The sequence below is a fragment of the Pleurodeles waltl genome, chromosome 11, assembly GCF_031143425.1.
Source record: "Pleurodeles waltl isolate 20211129_DDA chromosome 11, aPleWal1.hap1.20221129, whole genome shotgun sequence".
Taxonomy (NCBI): domain Eukaryota; kingdom Metazoa; phylum Chordata; class Amphibia; order Caudata; family Salamandridae; genus Pleurodeles; species Pleurodeles waltl.
Genome location: NC_090450.1, coordinates 979,096,110 through 979,116,078, shown reverse-complemented (window position 1 = coordinate 979,116,078; position 19,969 = coordinate 979,096,110). Strand labels below are relative to the sequence as shown.

Below are 19,969 nucleotides of genomic sequence, written 5' to 3'. Positions count from 1 at the left end.
GGAGTAGGTTAGAGCACCAAGAGAGCTGCGCCCACAGATCCTCATACAGGAGACCCAGGAGTAGGGTAGAGCACCAAGAGAGCTGCACCCACAGACCCCCATACAGGAGACCCAAGAGTATGTTAGAGCACCAGGAGATGCTGCACCCACAGTCCCCCATACAGGAGACCCAGGAGTAGGTTAGAGCACCAAGAGATCCTGCACCCACAGACCCCCATACACGAGACCCAGGAGTAGGGAACAGCACCAAGAGAGCTGCACCCACAGACCCCCATACAGGAGACCCAGGAGTAGGCTGGAGCACCAAGAGAGCTGCACCCACAGACCCCCATACAGGAGACCCAGGAGTAGGGTAGAGCACCAGGAGACCTGTAACCACAGACCCCCATACAGGAGACCCAGGAGTAGGGAACAGCACCAAGAGAGCTGCACCCACAGACCCCCATACAGGAGACCCAGGAGTAGGTTAGAGCACCAAGAGAACTGCACCCACAGACCCCCATACATGAGACCCAGGAGTAGGGAACAGCACCAAGAGAGCTGCACCCACAGACCCCCATACATGAGACCCAGGAGTAGGTTAGAACACCTGGAGACATGCACCCACCGACCCCCATACAGGAGACCCAAGAGTAGGTTAGAACACCAAGAGACCTCCACCCACAGACCATCGTACAGGAGACCCAGAAGTAGGGAACAGCACCAAGAGAGCTGCAACCACAGACCCCCATACAGGAGACCCAGGAGTAGGTTAGAGCACCAGGAGACCTGTAACCACAGACCCCCATACAGGAGACCCAGGAGTAGGTTGGAGCACCAAGAGATCCTGCACCCACAGACCCCCGCGGAGGAGACCCAGGAGTAGATTAGAGCACCAAGAGAGCTGCACCCACAGACCCCCATACAGGACACCCAGGAGTAGGTTAGAGCAACAGGAGATATGTAACCACAGACCCCCATACAGGAGACCCAGGAGTAGGGAACAGCACCAAGAGAGCTGCACCCACGGACCCCCATATCTGAGACCCAGGAGTAGGTTAGAGCACCAGGAGATGCTGCACCCACAGACCCCCATACAGGAGACCCAGGAGTAGGCTGGAGCACCAAGAGAGCTGCACCCACAGACCCTCATACAGGAGACCCAGGAGTAGGTTAGAGCGCCAAGAGAGCTGCACCCACAGACCCTCCTACAGGAGACCCAGGAGTAGGTTAGAGCACCAGGAGACCTGTAACCACAGACCCCCTGTAAGGAAATGCCTCCTTGGCATGGTTGCCCCCTGACTTTTTGCCTTTGCTGATGCTATGTTTACAATTGAAAGTGTGCTGAGGCCTGCTAACCAGGCCCCAGCACCAGTGTTCTTTCCCTAACCTGTACTTTTGTATCCACAATTGGCAGACCCTGGCATCCAGATAAGTCCCTTGTAACTGGTACTTCTAGTACCAAGGGCCCTGATGCCAAGGAAGGTCTCTAAGGGCTGCAGCTTGTCTTATGCCACCCTGGAGACCTCTCACTCAGCACAGACACACTGCTTGCCAGCTTGTGTGTGCTAGTGAGGACAAAACGAGTAAGTCGACATGGCACTCCCCTCAGGGTGCCATGCCAGCCTCTCACTGCCTATGCAGTATAGGTAAGACACCCCTCTAGCAGGCCTTACAGCCCTAAGGCAGGGTGCACTATACCATAGGTGAGGGTACCAGTGCATGAGCATGGTACCCCTACAGTGTCTAAACAAAACCTTAGACATTGTAAGTGCAGGGTAGCCATAAGAGTATATGGTCTGGGAGTTTGTCAAACACGAACTCCACAGCACCATAATGGCTACACTGAAAACTGGGAAGTTTGGTATCAAACTTCTCAGCACAATAAATGCACACTGATGCCAGTGTACATTTTATTGCAAAATACACCCCAGAGGGCACCTTAGAGGTGCCCCCTGAAACTTAACCGACTGTCTGTGTAGGCTGACTAGTTCCAGCAGCCTGCCACACTAGAGACATGTTGCTGGCCCCATGGGGAGAGTGCCTTTGTCACTCTGAGGCCAGTAACAAAGCCTGCACTGGGTGGAGATGCTAACACCTCCCCCAGGCAGGAGCTGTGACACCTGGCGGTGAGCCTCAAAGGCTCACCCCTTTGTCACAGCCCAGCAGGGCACTCCAGCTTAGTGGAGTTGCCCGCCCCCTCCGGCCACGGCCCCCACTTTTGGCGGCAAGGCTGGAGGGAACAAAGAAAGCAACAAGGAGGAGTCACTGGCCAGTCAGGACAGCCCCTAAGGTGTCCTGAGCTGAGGTGACTCTAACTTTTAGAAATCCTCCATCTTGCAGATGGAGGATTCCCCCAATAGGGTTAGGATTGTGACCCCCTCCCCTTGGGAGGAGGCACAAAGAGGGTGTACCCACCCTCAGGGCTAGTAGCCATTGGCTACTAACCCCCCAGACCTAAACACGCCCTTAAATTTAGTATTTAAGGGCTACCCTGAACCCTAGAAAGTTAGATTCCTGCAACAACAAGAAGAAGGACTGCCCAGCTGAAAACCCCTGCAGAGGAAGACCAGAAGACAACAACTGCCTTGGCTCCAGAAACTCACCGGCCTGTCTCCTGCCTTCCAAAGAACTCTGCTCCAGCGACGCCTTCCAAAGGGACCAGCGACCTCTGAATCCTCTGAGGACTGCCCTGCTTCGACGACGACAAGAAACTCCAGAGGACAGCGGACCTGCTCCAAAAAGACTGCAACTTTGTTTCCAGAAGCAGCCTTAAAGAACCCTGCAACTCCCCGCAAGAAGCGTGAGACTTGCAACACTGCACCCGGCGACCCCGACTCGGCTGGTGGAGAACCAACACCTCAGGGAGGACCCCCGGACTACTCTACGACTGTGAGTACCAAAACCTGTCCCCCCTGAGCCCCCACAGCGCCGCCTGCAGAGGGAATCCCGAGGCTTCCCCTGACCGCGACTCTCTGAAACCTAAGTCCTGACGCCTGGAAAAGACCCTGCACCCGCAGCCCCCAGGACCTGAAGGACCGGACTTTCACTGGAGAAGTGACCCCCAGGAGTCCCTCTCCCTTGCCCAAGTGGAGGTTTCCCCGAGGAAGCCCCCCCTTGCCTGCCTGCAGCGCTAAAGAGATCCCCTGATCTCTCATAGACTAACATTGAAAACCCGACGCTTGTTTCTACACTGCACCCGGCCGCCCCCGCGCTGCTGAGGGTGAAATTTCTGTGTGGGCTTGTGTCCCCCCCGGTGCCCTACAAAACCCCCCTGGTCTGCCCTCCGAAGACGCGGGTACTTACCTGCAAGCAGACCGGAACCGGGGCACCCCCTTCTCTCCATTCTAGCCTATGCGTTTTGGGCCCCACTTTGAACTCTGCACCTGACCGGCCCTGAGCTGCTGGTGTGGTGACTTTGGGGTTGCTCTGAACCCCCAACGGTGGGCTACCTTGGATCAAGAACTGAACCCTGTAAGTGTCTTACTTACCTGGTAAAACTAACAAAAACTTACCTCCCCCAGGAACTGTGAAAATTGCACTGTGTCCACTTTTAAAGTAGCTATTTGTCAATAACTTGAAAAGTATACATGCAATTGAAATGATTCAAAGTTCCTAATGTACTTACCTGCAATACCTTTCAAACAAGATATTACATGTTAAATTTGAACCTGTGGTTCTTAAAATAAACTAAGAAAAGATATTTTTCTATACAAAACCTATTGGCTGGATTTGTCTCCGAGTGTGTGTACCTCATTTATTGTCTATGTGTATGTACAACAAATGCTTAACACTACTCCTTGGATAAGCCTACTGCTCGACCACACTACCACAAAATAGAGCATTAGTATTATCTCTTTTTACCACTATTTTACCTCTAAGGGGAACCCTTGGACTCTGTGCATGCTATTCCTTACTTTGAAATAGCACATACAGAGCCAACTTCCTACACCCCCATACAGGAGACCCAGGAGTAGGCTGGAGCACCAAGAGAGCTGCACCCACAGACCCCCATACCGGAGACCCAGGAGTAGGTTAGAGCACCAGGAGATCCTGCACCCACAGACCCAGATACAGGAGACCCAGGAGTAGGTTGTAGCACCAGGAGATCCTGCACCCACAGACCCCCATACAGGAGACCCAGGAGTAGGTTGGAGCACTAAGAGAGCTGCACCCATAGACCCCCATACAGGAGACCCAGGAGTAGGGAACAGCACCATGAGAGCTGCAACCACAGACCCCCATACAGGAGACCCAGGAGTAGGTTAGAGTACCAAGAGAACTGCACCCACTGACCCCCATACAGGAGACCCAGGAGTAGGGTAGAGCACCAGGAGACCTGTAACCACAGACCCCTATACAGGAGACCCAGGAGTAGGCTGGAGCACCAAGAGAGCTGCACCCACAGACCCTCCTACAGGAGACCCAGGAGTAGGTTAGAGCACCAAGAGAGCTGCACCCACAGATCCTCATACAGGAGACCCAGGAGTAGGGTAGAGCACCATGAGAGCTGCACCCACAGACCCCCATACAGGAGACCCAGGAGTATGTTAGAGCACCAGGAGATGCTGCACCCACAGACCCCCATACAGGAGACCCAGGAGTAGGTTAGAGCACCAAGAGATCCTGCACCCACAGACCCCCATACAGGAGACCCAGGAGTAGGGAACAGCACCAAGAGAGCTGCACCCACAGACCCCCATACAGGAGACCCAGGATTAGGCTGGAGCACCAAGAGAGCTGCACCCACAGACCCCCATACAGGAAACCCAGGAGTAGGTTAGAGCACCAGGAGACCTGTAACCTCAGACCCTCATATAGGAGACCCAGGAATAGGCTGGAGCACCAAGAGAGCTGCACCCACAGACCCCCATACAGGAGACCCAGGAGTAGGTTAGAGCACCAGGAGACCTGTAACCACAGACCCCCATATAGGAGACCCAGGAGTAGGCTGGAGCACCAAGAGAGCTGCACCCACAGACCCCCTTACAGGTGACCCAGGAGTAGCTTAAGGCACCAAGAGAGCTCCACCCACAGACCCCCATACAGGAGACCCAGGAGTAGGCTGGAGCACCAAGAGAGCTGCACCCACAGACCCCCATACATGAGACCCAGGACTACGTTAGAGCACCAAGAGAGCTGCACCCACAGACCCCCATACAGGAGACCCAGGAGTAGGTTAGAGCACCAAGAGAGCTGCACCCACAGACCCCCATACAGGAGACCCAGGAGTAGGTTACAGCACCAAGAGATCCTGCAACGACAGACCCCCATACAGGAGACCCAGGAGTAGGCTGGAGCACCAAGAGACCTGCACCCACAGACCCCCATACAGGAGACCCAGGAGTAGGTTAGAGCTCCAAGAGAGCTGCACCCACGACCCCCATACAGGAGACCCAGGAGTAGGTTAGAGCACCAGGAGAGCTGCACCCACAGACCTCCATACAGGAGACCCTGGAGTAGGTTAGAGCTCCAAGAGAGCTGCACCCACAGACCCCCATACAGGAGACCCAGGAGTAGGTTAGAGCACCAGGAGAGCTGCACCCACAGACCTCCATACAGGAGACCCAGGAGTAGGCTGGAGCACCAAGAGAACTGCACCCACAGACCCCCATACAGGAGACCAAGGAGTAGGTTAGAGCACAAATTCCCTGCTATCCCCTGTAATCCCCCTCTGTTTCTTTTCAGCCCTCCGGATCTCACCGCCACCAGCTCCGTCCCCCCTCCACTACAAGAGGTAAATATTACACATGTTTTCTCAGCAGTAATCCATGTTTTTGCTTTGGTCTCTCCACGCACCAGTGTTTTTTGCATGTCCCCCTGAGGTCATATGGTGCTTCACTCCTCCTCCCTTCACGGCTAAATTCGGTCTCTGTTAAAGTCCTACACCATAGTCACTATTAAAGTAGTCCTGTACCATAACGTCTGTAGGTCAAATGGATCAAAACGTCCTAAAAAATACACCAACTCAAGGTGCTGAACACTGGAAGGCCCTTTGCAGAGTTTGACCGGTGCCCTTTCTGCTGCTTGGGCTTTAAACTGGTACTAATGAGGTGAAAGATATGCCTAAACAGTGCTAGGACGTGTAAAAATGACCAAATAATAAGGTAATACTGTCACAAAATATGATACATTACTCTGCATAATTTGACTTTTCTTGTCACACAATTTAGTCAACCCTGCCGCATAATTTGATCTTACTCTTCCACTGCCGCATAATTCGAGTGGTTCTGAATATAACACATAAACACACAGATACATAGGTACTGACGCACATTAACCAGAGTATTCAAACGTACCTATATTCCTGCCCCGCAGACACATGGCATAGCCCAGCATCCCTGTGCCTAGTACGTGCAGAGTAGAGGCAGCTGCCAGTTCCATCATGGTCAAAGGCACCACCTCATTCCATGGCATTATGCATTTTGTTTCTGGTTACCACCTTTAAACCCACAAAACATTGATATCAGATGTGTTATCCTATTTATTCGAATGGAAAAAAATAATGCCTAATTAGGAGTTGGGCCGACAGGAAGACCCGTCCTCTGAACTTCCTCCCCCCAGGCTCCTTAACACTTTCCCGCTAGGCTGACTGGTGAAAACCGAGGTTTCTGCCAGTCAGCCTAGCGAGAAAGTGTCAACGGCGTCATTGTCTATGGCTCGTAATCGAGCCCGCGGCAATGCTGTCGCCTGCAGGGTGCACCAGCATCCTCACAATTTTCACTGTCTGTTCAACTGACAGAGAACATTGCGAGGGCTCTGAGCAGGGGGACCCTTGCACTGCCTATGCCAAGTGCATGGGCAGGGCAGGGGCCCCTGAGGCCCCCTGCGCCTGTTCTCCGCCAGACGTTTTGTGGTGGTAATACCGCCATCAAAAGGCTGGTGGGAACCAGGTCGTTATCAGCAGGGTGACACTGTATGCAGCATCGCCCTGGCTGATTCCGACCTCTGCCACCGTCAGCTGATCAGGATCACTGATCTCGGCGGAGACGGCGGTACCCTGTCGGTCTGACCGCCAGGGTCTTAGTGTGGCAGTTGGACTGCCACACAGCGGTAGTCCTGACCGCCACTGCGAGGCTGGTGGTCCCAAGACTGCCAGCCTCGTAATGAGGCCCTAAGACTTCAACACCCAGAATGCCATGAGCCACAACATTAAGACCCAGGAGTGGAAACAGCATTAGTGATGAAATGGCGTCAGAAGGCCACTCTCTGTCCTGTACCCTGCCCATAACTGCTGTGTACCTACTGGCACTGATTTAAACCAGCCATGTTTGTATTCCCACTTTTCAGGAATTCCCCGTAGAATTATTTTGGAAAATTAAAGTTTTAGGACACCTCTGTAACTTCTTTTGGTTAATGTGCATGTGACGTTCGAAAATAAAGCTTGGCTGGACATATTTCATTTGTAGAAAGTTTTGTACACCATAGAGATCCAAGTTATAGGGAGTATGAAACTTTTTTATTCATGGATTTACCAACAGACACTTGGGATAGGAGAGGGCCATCTCCTTTGTGCAGAACTTATCGATGAGTTGCCGGTGCATTGTCTGGGTTAGGGATCACTGACAGAATATGGAAAACAGAAATTTGGCGTGGACAGAATATTGTGTCACACATATTACGGACAAAAATATTGAGAAGGTAAGTGAAATAGGTAAATATAGATTTACTGTTCCTAACTCCACATCTAAGGATCTTGAGGATACATATATTGAAGATATGCATATTGTCAAGGTACATAAGCACGGAGTTATCTGTAGTAAAACTTTGCTTACCTATAGAAACTTACCTTGACCCCATTTTTTGTCCTCAATATTCTTGACACAATATTTTGTCCACAGTATATTTTTCCCCGATATTTTGACTAAACACCATTGTGGCCTTGATTCTGAAGTACGCTCAGTTCTGTGGGGACCTTTCGGGACGATTCCATCACAGACCGGAGTCAGAACATTCTTCAACCTTCCTTGGAGATGGGACTTACCCACCCTGCTTCCACATGCTCCCTGCGACATCCTGGTTTCTATGTTCTCAGAAACCGAAATCCATGAAATAGCAGACAGGGGGTCATTTTTTGCTCTCAATAGCCAATCACACTCTGAGTTTATAGTTACATTTTGCAGACTTCCTGTGCTTTTCCACTCGTGCATCTACAGTTTGTTTTTTCTTACTTTTAAATATATCTCTCAAAAACACGACCGACGGGCTCGCAGTAAATCACAAATGCACACAGGAGGCAGTAGCTTTTTCTTTTATTGCAACTTTTGCTGTTGCATGGTCTAGAGAGTTTTTTCCTAATGCCTTGAGTAATGCTTTTCTATGGGACTTAAAATGTGAGCATTATGTTTTGGGACCCACCATCTTCAGTCCCTACCTGTTATGTTTTCTCGGTTCTAAAGATTCCCCAAACAAGGCCAAAAGGTAATAACTTTTGAAAAATTTATTTCTCACATAAATCAAATGTAACCATGATTACAGATGTGCTTACTTTGTTGTTGTAAATAAAGATGAAAGGCGTGATGTGATGATCAAGATTTTATTCTCAGACTAGAACTCCTAAAAAGACATCTCTGAACGCTCCTCGTCCTCCTCCGCATCTGAGCTCCCAACATTCTAATACAGCCTTTGGAGCATTCCAGCTCACAGGAGAAGGGAGGGGTAAAATAGGTTATAACATAATGGGAGTCATTATGACCTCAGCGGACGGCGGTAAAATGGAGAAAAGTACTGCCAACACGCTGGCGGTACTTTTCCCCATATTATGACTGGCGGTTTGGCTATACTACACCATCCGCCACAACGGTAACGGCTGCCGGGCTGGAGACTTCAGTCTCCAGCCTGGCAGGCATCACTAGACCGCCTGTGAGATTATGACCACGCCTACGACCATGGTTTTTTGTGGCTTCCTTACCATCAAGAAAACCACGGCGGTAGGCACTATCAGTGACAGGGAATTCCTTCCCTGTCACTGATAGGGGTCTTCCCCGCCTCCCTCCACCTCCCCTGGTTGCCCCCCACCCCACGCCTCCCTCTCCAGACCCCCCCTTCATTCATGCACCGTCTTTCACACACGTACACACACATTTACACACTCATTCTCACATCCAAGCATGCATGCACACTTCCATTCACACACACACTGACATACATACAAGCACACACAGCATACACACAACACAACATACACGCACTCACACATCCATACCTGCACAAACACACAACACGCAACACACATCCGCATTCACGCACGCACAGACATACACACACACACGCACCCCCCCACCCCACCTCCCATGTCGGAGCATCTGACTTACCTTTTGTGAGGGGGTCCTCCGGCAGGAGACAGGACAAGGCGCTGCTGCCAGCAGCAGTGTCCACCAGCAGAACACCGCCAGGCCGTATCATGTGTCTTGATACGCTCTGCGGCGGTCTACTGGCGTGGCGCTGCTGCTGGCAGCAGCGCCACCTTCCGCCATCTGCTGTCATGGCCACAGCTGGATTTCCGCCATCCTTCTGGCGGAAGTCCGGCTGTGGTCATAATACGGCTGATGGCTAGTAGCCGCTGCAACAGTCTTTTGGCGGCCAACGCCGCTGCAGTAGGCAGTATATACCGCCAATGTTATAATGAGGGCCAATGTCTTCTAAGGAGATAATTTAAAGAATTACAATAATACAGAGATAGGTTCCTTCCTATGAGTCATGATCTTGTTTTTGGAATAGGATACAATTGATACAAATTACAACACATCTTCCCCCCTTTACATTAATGAAATTCATAGTCCTTGTGCCGAACAGGGGAGTCTCTGTTCCTCACCAGTGCAGCTCTTAGTTTCTGGGATTCGGAACGCCATACTGAAGAGCTCAGTTGTGGGATAAATTTGCACTTTGATAGCCTTTCCATGTTCCACGATCTACCATCATCCAAGGTAGCAACAGTCTTCCAGACCCCAATTATTTTTAATGGTCTGGAGTATTTGCTACCCTCTTTTTGACTTGATTCAGGTAATGTGACCATCACCCACTGCCCCACCTTAAATCGCCCTTCCTTGACTCCATGTTTCCTGTTGTATCTATCAACATATTTTCCTTGATGCTGTATAGTTTTCTCTCGAGTGTTTTCTCTTACAACCCATCTAGGTTTCCCTCATGTAAACCAACAGGGATTGAGTTTTGTATTGGGAATTCTACCTTTTAGAGGCAAGAAGGGGGAAATTCCTGTCATCGTGTTAGATGCTGAGTGGTACGCCCATAACATTTCCTTTAATGCCGAAGCTAAGGGAACACCAGAAACTGAGGCTAGCTGCAAACATTCCTTTATCATGCAGTTAGCCCTTTCCACTAGGCCACTGGCTCTAGGGCAATACAGAGCTGCCTTGAGATGTTGAATGGATAAGCTCTCCAAGAAATGTTTCTTGGCATCAGAGGCAAACTGTACCCCTTTATCAATGATTACCACCCTCGGAATTCCTCCCATCATAAAAGAATCAGATAGGAAGGAAATCAAATCATGAGTGGTCGCATGGTTTACTACTTTAGTGACCAGCCAGTGTGAATGATAGTCTACCAAAACAAACATGTATTTCCCCGTCCAGGTGGAAACATTAAATGGCCCCATTATATCCAGCCCCAGTTTGTCCCATGGATTGAGTAGTACTCCTACAGGAGATATATGTGTCTTATGGATGTGTTTAGACTTATCACTCATTGTGCAATGCGTGCATTCTTTTACTTTTGTCTCCACCAAATCATCCATGGTGGGAACCAGTAAGTTGCTCTAAGTTTGGACTTAGTAATGCTCCTACCTAGGTGTCCCTCTTGAGCTAGGTCCATTAGCCTGTCCCACAATTCCTTGGGAGGTACTATTCTTTCGCCTCTCATGATCAGATTTTCAACAACACTCAATTTCATTTGTACATTCCAGTAACACTTAAGTTCTTCCTGTAAATTTTTCTGCGTGAATGGCCAGCCTTGTACAATTTACTCCTTGAGCAAATTGTAAACCTGACCATCCCAGTCATCTTTTAACAGACTTGGGGGGTCATTCTGACCTTGGCAGTCCATGACCGCCATGGCGGTGGGCGGCGGAAGCACCGCCAACAGGCTGGCGGTGCTTCCTTGGCGATTCTGACCACGGCAGTAAAGCCACGGTCGGAAAAGGGGAGCCGGCGGTTTCCCGCCGGATTCCCGCTGGCCCAGGGAACCCGCCATGGCGGCGCTGCTTGCAGCACCGCCATGGGGATTCCGACCCCCTTACCGCCAGCCTGTTTCTGGCGGTGTCCACCGCCGGAACCAGGATGGCGGGAACGGGTGCCGTGGGGCCCCTGGGGGCCCCTGCACTGCCCATGCCACTGGCATGGGCAGTGCAGGGGCCCCCTAACAGGGCCCCACAAAGATTTTCACTGTCTGCACTGCACCCGTCGCACCCCTTCAACTCCGCCGGCTCCATTCCGAGCCGGCTTCATTGTTGAAGGGGCTTTCCCGCCGGGCCGGCCGGCCGGCGGTCTTCTGGCGGTCGCCCGCCGGCCCCGCGGGAAAGCCGGAATGACCGCCGCGGTCTTTTGACCGCGGTGCGGTCTTTTTGCGGGAACCGCTTGGCGGGCGGCGACCGCCGACCTCCGCGGTCAGAATGACCCCCTTGGTGTGTAAACCCAGCATACTGGCTCTTGGCAATTTAGGTCACCCTCACCTTCCTCTTCCCTGGGTAACCTAGAGAGGCAATCAGCAACTAGGTTTTTGTTACCAGGTAGGTATTTGATTCTAAAATTGAAACCCTTGAGACGTAATAACCACTTCGAAATGCAAGGTGTATCATTGTGACAAATTTTCGAATAGAAAAGGTAAGTTAGAGGTTTGTGATCAGTTTTTAAATGAAATTACATTCCCCAGAGGAAGAATTTGAAATGCAGCATTGCCCAATAGCAGGCTAAGGCTAAGTAATTATATTCAGCCTCTTTAAGAGCTTTTACGCAAACGCTACTATGCTTTCTTTTCCCTCTACCACTTGTGACAAAGTTGCTCCTAGTCCCTTGCTACTAGCATTGGTGGTAAGAATTGTTTTCCTCTTGCTATCAAAATTTCCTAAGTTAGGTGCATCTGCTATGGCTGATTTGATCGCTTCGAAAGACTTCTGGCATGTTGAGTCCCAAGCAAATTTCTTATCTTTTTTTAATAAGGATCTCATTGTTTCTGTGGTGTCAGAAAAGTTCTTAACAAATTTGGACATGAATTGCGCCAAACCTAAAAATGACTTTAATTTGTCCTTATTGGTAGGAGCTAGAGCTTCATGAACCACTAGATCATATTGGGCTTAACTCCATCTTTTGAAATGGTAGGCCCAAGTACTCTACTGAACCCACTCCAATTTGACATTTGTCCAATTTTAAAGTTAGTCCTACCTCGTTCACTTTTCTCAATGTGTGGTTATGTGTTGTCTCGGTATCCCCATAAATCAAAATGTGGTATGGTACGGGCCTTATGCACAGCAGGTACTGCTTTATCAGTTAGTTTGATTCAATGTTGGTAATTTTTTAAAAGCCCAAGACTGTTGTTAAATAAGTTGGGAAATTCCATGCAAATCTCCTTCCCCGTGAAGGACTTTTCCACAGTGAGGACTTGTTCAGTATTGTTTGGGTCTAATTTTATTCCCAGTTCCTTCTGGTGCCTCCCTCCTAGCAAATTTGATCCTTTTTTAAACATATATACACCTTGCCTACTGTGTGGTGATCTTAAAATGTGATTTGTGTCTTTATCATAACTATTATTGGAATGGGATCCTTATTATATCCCCCTGGTTGTGTATCTGCATCATGTATGAAATAACCTTTGTCACAGAATTTATCCTCAAACAGCTTTTGATCAATGAGAGTGTAAGAAGAATATGAATCTCAAATGCTGTAATCTTAATTCCATCTAGTGAAATTTTGCATGTGGGATATGTTGAGTCTCTGTTACTTTCTCCCACTTGAAATACAAATTTACCCTTGTCACAAATTCCTTCATCAACCACTTGAACAATTTCTTTTTCAGCTTTCATATTTTTACAAGCACAAGCATAGTGCCCTTTTTTTACGACACTTCCTACACTCGCTGTATTGTACAGGACAATTTGGGTTATTGGCTAAATGATTGCTACTGCCAGAGTGATAACGTCTTGTCTTTGTTTCTTGCTTGTCCCCTTCCACACTCTTCTTCTTGCGCACTTCATGTATCTTGTATTCTTCATCTTAAATTAATTGCAAGTTCTCCCTGAATTTTCGTATTATCAATCACTTTTATAATATCCGATTCTGTGGTTAGTTTCATTTCTTTAATCCATTCTGCTGTATGCTCTATACCAGTGGTTCCCAACCTTCTGACTTCTGTGGACCCCCACTTTATTATTACCGGAAATCGGGGACCATCACTGAATCATTATTGGAATCTGGGGACCCCCCAATGAGTCATTACTGAAATCTGGGGAACTAATTTGTGGATAATATTTAATTTTCGAAGCAGTCACGGACCCCACGAGGAGGCTGCATGGACCCCCAGGGGTCCCAGGGCCAAAGGTTGGGAAGCACTTCTTTACACTCCCAGCAATGTCTGTTGCTTCTTGTAGGTCAGAATTGCAAGTTAACGGTTTCTCCTGGATATGAAGATTCTTGGTACAACGCACCAATTGATCTCTCATTAAGGAGTCAGTTAAGGGTGCAAAATCAGGTGTTTGCCAGTCATTTTAGGCTAGCTATGTAACTAGTTACTTTCTCAGTTTTCCCTTCTAACCTGCAAACATTTTTGTGTCTTTCTAAGACTACATTTACTTTTTGCCCAAAATGCCTTTTCAACTTGCGAAAAAGTCTTTTGTGCCTCTTCTCCATCCTCTCCTTATTCTACATCCACATCTAAATCTGTTAAGCTCTCGTAAAACTTCCTACCATGTATACCCGAATTGTGTAACACTGGGGGGGAGGGGGGCAGAGTGCCAAGGGGGCCCCCTCAGCACAGTACACAGTGCACGGGCAGCAGGCCCCTGACTGGACCAAGGAGGGAAGGGCCCCTTACAGGTACTTTGCAGGGGGGCACCCTCAAGTTTCCTTACACTACTGGGGAGAGGCTGTGATAGAGCAAATAGAGGAAGAAGAACAAATACAATTCAGAATGAAGGGCAAGGTGAGTAGGAGGACTGCTTCTGGTTTTATCTCTGCAAGTGTGGGAGGAAGGTTAAGGGAGTTAATAACAAAAGATGCATGGGTGTTGAGGCAACAGAAGAATATCTCATAGAGTTCGATTTGGAACCTTTCCATTTCAAGGAACCAAAAGAACTAGGGGCATATTTATACTTTTGTTTGCTCCAAATTTGCGTCATTTCTTTTTAAACGCAAATTCAGCCCAAACTTATCTCCATATTTAGTTTGCACCATTTTTTGGATGTGTGCACCTACCTTGTGCCAATGAGATGCAAGGTAGGCATTCCCATCTAAAAATGGTGCTATTCCCATAACCCCATATTTAGCCCCCATGCTAAAATGACTCACGGGTGGTAGGAGGGGCTAAATAATGGCGCAAAGCTTGCTTTGCAACAATATTTAATGCCTGCGTCGGACCAGGCATTAGGGGGCCTGTGGACACATTTCCATGGCTACACACCATAGAATGGGTCCACAGGTGCCCTCCTCAAGCCCCAGGAACACCCCCACCCACACTAGAGGGACACCAGAAGGTGGGGGACCCCATCCCATGTAAGTAGGGTAAGTATTGATAAGTATTTTTTTTTTAAATGCCATTGGAGGCCCCTTACATGGGCCCCCCTGCATGGCACTGGGCATTATGGCCATGCCCAGGGGACACTGGTCACCTGTGCTGGCCATTGCGGTGCTGGGCATGACGCCTGTCTTTTATAAGACAAGAGTCATGTAGTATGGTTGGTTTTGCATCAGGAAATGACGCTAGGCTGGTTAACGACATTTTTTTTTGCCTCTACCCAGCCTAGCGGCATTTTTTGAGGCAAAACCCCCTTCACCCCTTCTGCCACCCCCACCGGCTAATGTCATTTTTCCTTACGCTAGCCCAAGTTTAGCGCCGGCTTGCGGGATGCCATAAATTTGGCACCCGACTGGTGCTCTGGAATAATGCAAGCCGGCACTGTACATTTTGCCGCAAAACTGTGTTTGCGCATTTTTGCGGCAAAAAGTGTAAATATGGGCCTTAGTGTTTAAAAATGAGCTAGAGCACATTGTGCAGGAGGAGATAATGCATATGTTAGGAAAGAATGCAATACACAAAAATAAGACAGGAGGATGAAGGTTTGTGAGTACTTTGTTCCTTGTGGGGAAAAAGGACAAAGGTTAGAGACCTGTAATCAGTTGAAGAGATTTAAATCAGTTTGTAACAGAATGTCATTTCAGTATGGAAGGGATACACTTACTGAGGGATGCTCTTCAGTATTTGTAATTGGATGGTGAAATTGGATCTCAAGGATGCCTATTTCTCAATCCCAATAGCAAGGGAGAGTCAAAGATTCTTACAGTACAGGTAGAAAGGACAATTTTTTCAGTTCCTGTGTCTCCCACTCGGTTTGTCAGCAGCACCATGGTGTTTCACAAAAGTAATAAGATCAGTTGTAGGGTTTTTGAGAGAGAGAGGAATAAGGACGATTGTTTATCTACACAATTTGTTGATAATGAATCACAATCCAGGCGAATTGCGGGAACAGTTGAGTATAGTGATACATTTTTTTCAAGAATTAGGCCTCATTATGAGTCTGGCGGTCTTGACACTGCCAGACTCACGGTGGCAGTCGGACCACCGTGGTCGAGGCGGCCCGACTGCCACATTACGACCGTGGCAGAGCTGCCACGGTCGGACCGCCGACACCGCCAGGTTGCCTCTAGCCGGCAGCATGGCGGTCCCGGTGGTTGTAATCCACCAGGTCAGCGCTGCCCTCCAGATTACAAGTCCCCACACTGCCAGCCTTTTCATGGTGGTACCACCGCAATGGAAAGTCTAGCGGAATGGGAGTTTTAGGGGCCCCCAGGCACAGCCCCGTCGTGCATTCCACTGCCCGAATTACAGGCAGTGGATTGCATGACAGGTGGTGCTGCGCCCTCCGCACCACCACATTGCCGCCGGCTCGATTACAAGCCGGCTGCAATGTTAAGGCCCTGTTCACTGAAGGGCCGGCAGATGGAAACACTGTTTCTGCCTGCCGGCCCTGCGGTGGACTCCAAATAGTGCTGGCGGTGTTTGTACCCCACAGGCGGTCTCTGGGCAGTTTGAACTCATAATGAGGGCCATAGTATTTATAATAAACACAGGCAAATCAATTCTGTTTCCTATACAAAATATGGCATTTCTAGGTTTTGTGGTAGACACAGAGGTAAGTCAGCTGCAGTTACCAGAGAAGAAGATAAGAAAGATAAGAGAGGAAGTAAAAGTAATGTCGAAAAAGGAGATAGTGAAGTTGAAGGATTTGTTTTGGTGGTCAGTCGTCTGTCATCTTCAATTCAAGTGGACTTTCTGGGACCGCTGCATTACAGAGCTCTTCAGCATTTAAAGACTTCAGGTCTGGCAAAATGATTATAGTATGGGGACATGGTGTCTCTGACAGAGGATGCAAAAGAGGAGTCATTGTGCTAAAAGGACAATTTGGAAGCCTGGAATGTGTGGGCTATATTTGGGATGAGGTCAGATTTTGCTATAGAGACGGATGTAAGCAATTTTGGATGGGGTGCCAACTGTTTGAATCAGGACAGACAACGTGACGGCAGTCACATACATAAAGAAGTTGAGCGGAAGCACGTCCAAGAAATTAACAGAATTAGCAAGAGCGATATGGGAGTTTTGTTTGGAACAAAAGATAGGACTGAAAGCAGATTATTTTCTAGGAATTCATAATGTGAAAGCAGATTGGTGTTCATGCTACATGCAACATGTTGGATTACAGCGACTGGAAGTTGAGGGAAGATGTATTTCAGAGGATATATAGATTTTTTTGACCTTTAGAAGTGGATCTGTTTGCTTCAAGACTAACTTATCAGTTACCAAGCTATGGCGGCAGTAGACCGGATCTGGGAGCAATAGCAGAAAATGTGTTTACTCAGGAATGGTCAGAGAGAAAGGGTATGCTTTTCCCCCTATCTCAGTAATTCAGAGAGTATTGGTTCAGGTGAGGGAGGAGACAGAGATGTCAATTGGTTCTGGTTACTCCCTTTTGGAAAACACAGGCTTGGTTTCCAACAGTAATGGAAATGGCAGTAGAGGGACCATATTTGAATTTGTCACACCAAGGCCTTTTTTTTGGTGCAGAAGGCATAGATCATCATTTGGTAGAATCGGGTTCACTTCTTGTATGGAAGATATCAGGTGTTTAGGAAGATTTTCAAGACTTTCACGTGTAGTTACAAGTTTACTTAATGAATCATGGGCACCAGGAACAAGAAATAAATATAGAGGAGCATGGAAAGTTTGGTTATATTGGTGCTTGGAGAGGGATTTGGATCCTGTGGAAGCTTTTGAAGTAGAGTTGGCGAATTTTCTGGCAGAATTTTTTGAGAAGGGATTGTCTTATAGAACAGTGAATTATTATAGATCTGCGGTAGCAGCAGCTCATTCATTACATCAGGGATTATCATTCAGAAGGAGTCCTTTGATATGCAGAGGCTTGAAAGGGATTGGGTTAAAGAGACCATTAGGGTAAAATATCAGACGTTGTGGAATGTGGATTTGATCTTAACAACTATTTATTTCTTGGCCAGATCATAGATATTTTGAGGTGAGAGAGGTGTCTTGAAAGTTGGCAACTTTGTTATGTTTAATTTCTTTTAGGTGGGTTTCAGATGTTAGAGCTTTAGATGTGTTACATAGGTTTTTTCAACCAGATGGAGAGTTTTATTTAAATTTACAGCAGTAGAAAGACCATGTCAGAGTTGTTCATATCCTAGGTTAAATAGTTCACCAAAGTGTGTGGTTAGATGTCTGGAGGAGTATGAAAGTAGAATGTTGGATAAAAGGAATGCAGGAGTGGACCAATTGTTAATTTCCTATGTGAAACCTTTTAAAGCAGTTACAAATACAACAATCGCAACATGGGTGAAGGCTATAATGACAGAGGCAGGTTTAGATCTTTCTAAATTTACAGCATATGCTGTCGGAGTCCTATGGCGAGTAAGGTCTGTATGATGGGAGGTTGATTGGAAGACATTTTCAAAGCTGCAGGTTGGTCAAATGTTGAGATATTTAGACAGTTTTATTTCAGAGCACTAGATCATGTTTCAAAATGTGTTTTGAAGGATTTTGAATAAAATGATGACTCAATGAATAAAGAATCACAATTTTAATAAAGACAAGATGGCTAGCATTATCAAACCCACCCTTCCCTTTATTAGGTGAAGTTGTGGGAGGATATTTATGGAGGTTTTAAATTATTTACCGTATTAAAAATTAATGAGATTTAATACTGAATGACGGTTATACTGAAAAAATAAAATTAAATAAGGGTGTACATTTATGTTTATGGTTGTTTGTTTTGCAGATGTATAAACGTGAATAAAGATTTGGTATTATGGAGTCCAAAGATGAGATAGAGGAAGAAAATGGAGGAAATGGAGTGTTTATGGGACTCAAAGGTCTAAGATTATGGTGGCGTGTTTTAAAATTCTGTTCTGGAAGCTTTTAAGATTTCTACTCTGAAGGAGTGAATAAAAGGTCTATGCATAATGCAAGCCTCCTTGTTTTTAATAAAATTGTGATTCTTTATTCAGTAAACCTGCAAGAATCATAATTTCTCTCCATTTCTTTCTCGTCCTGCTGTACTTTTCTCTCTCCACTTATTTTGCTCTCTTTTTCTCCCTGTCTGCCTCTCACTTTTTTCTCCTTCCTCTTCCCTCCCTCTTCTCTCTCCACCCCTTTTTCAATCTTCTGTTTTTCATGTGATAAAAAATGAAGGCATTTGCTCTGATTAGACGTGGTAATGCAGAGCAAGAACATCTTCTGAGCTCATCCGCCCTCCATTTGATGAGCCTTCCTTAGGCAAAAGTTATGAGCTGAGCCTTCCTTAGGCGAAAGTTACGAGCTGAGCCTACTGAGGAGGCTGGGGTGTAACCCCCACTTCTCCCTCATTTGGAGGATGCTATGTGCCTGGGAATTATTTTCACCCTCATAACATGCCAAATGCTTACTGTGTACGTAAATGGAGTCACCAGCCTGGTAAACCTCCCAAAAAGTATTCACCTCCAATGAGGTCACCCATCGTGAGTGCGTGATTTCACCCTCCTTGGACAATCAATAGAATGAGTGTTACCCTGGGGCAGCAATGTATAGGTAATATGTATAGATAGGTAAGTGTAGAAAGGTAGATATATATATATAGGGGTAAGTGTAGAATGATTACTTGTAACTCTTGGACTGACCTTTCAAGCTGGCACTGCAGATGTGCCAGCTTAAAAGGTCCAGTGTTTTGTTTTCTGGAACCGCAAACCTCAACCACTGCCTGTCCTTCTACACGCCCACCAGACACCTCCACCATGCCCAACTGGTCCTCTCCACAACCCCAAGAATCCGCAAGAATTGGAGGAAGGTTACTCTCTTACCTCGCTGCTCAGACCTGGAACCTCAAGACCTGGCTGTCCAAGTGAACTGCAACTGCCCTCCCCATAGAGCTTTGAGACCCTTAAGGGTGATTAGCCACGCTCTAGAAGAACCTGACTGATTGATTGGTATCAAGACCAAAAAAAAACTCAGCTTACACACTGGCCCTGTCAAAGATTTGCAGCCTGCCCTGACAACCAGTCTAGCAGTATTCACTCCACACTTGCTTTCTTGTAACAAACAAGGTAAATAGATGTGTCCAGTGTTACATTAAGGTAACTATAGGCAACTGCCTCATTTCATCATCACAAGAGGGTGCTAGACTGTAACAGTTACCCTACAAGCATCCTCGCTGTGAATAAAAAAAGATTTTCATGCATGCCTGGTATTTCATGCCTCGCTTGCAGTATCAGATGTATGTTTAGTA

General features: G+C 47.6%; 1 long non-coding RNA gene across 1 annotated transcript in view; it reads left to right on the top strand.

Moving 5' to 3' along the window:
- LOC138265352 (uncharacterized) overlaps positions 1 to 18,680 on the top strand; it is a 61,304-nt gene extending 42,624 nt beyond the window's left edge. The window contains exons 2-3 of the long non-coding RNA XR_011199348.1: positions 5,668 to 5,716; positions 18,488 to 18,680. This is a non-coding gene — a long non-coding RNA (uncharacterized lncRNA). The remainder of the gene's footprint in view (positions 1 to 5,667; positions 5,717 to 18,487) is intronic.
- The last annotated feature ends 1,289 nt before the right edge of the window (positions 18,681 to 19,969 follow it).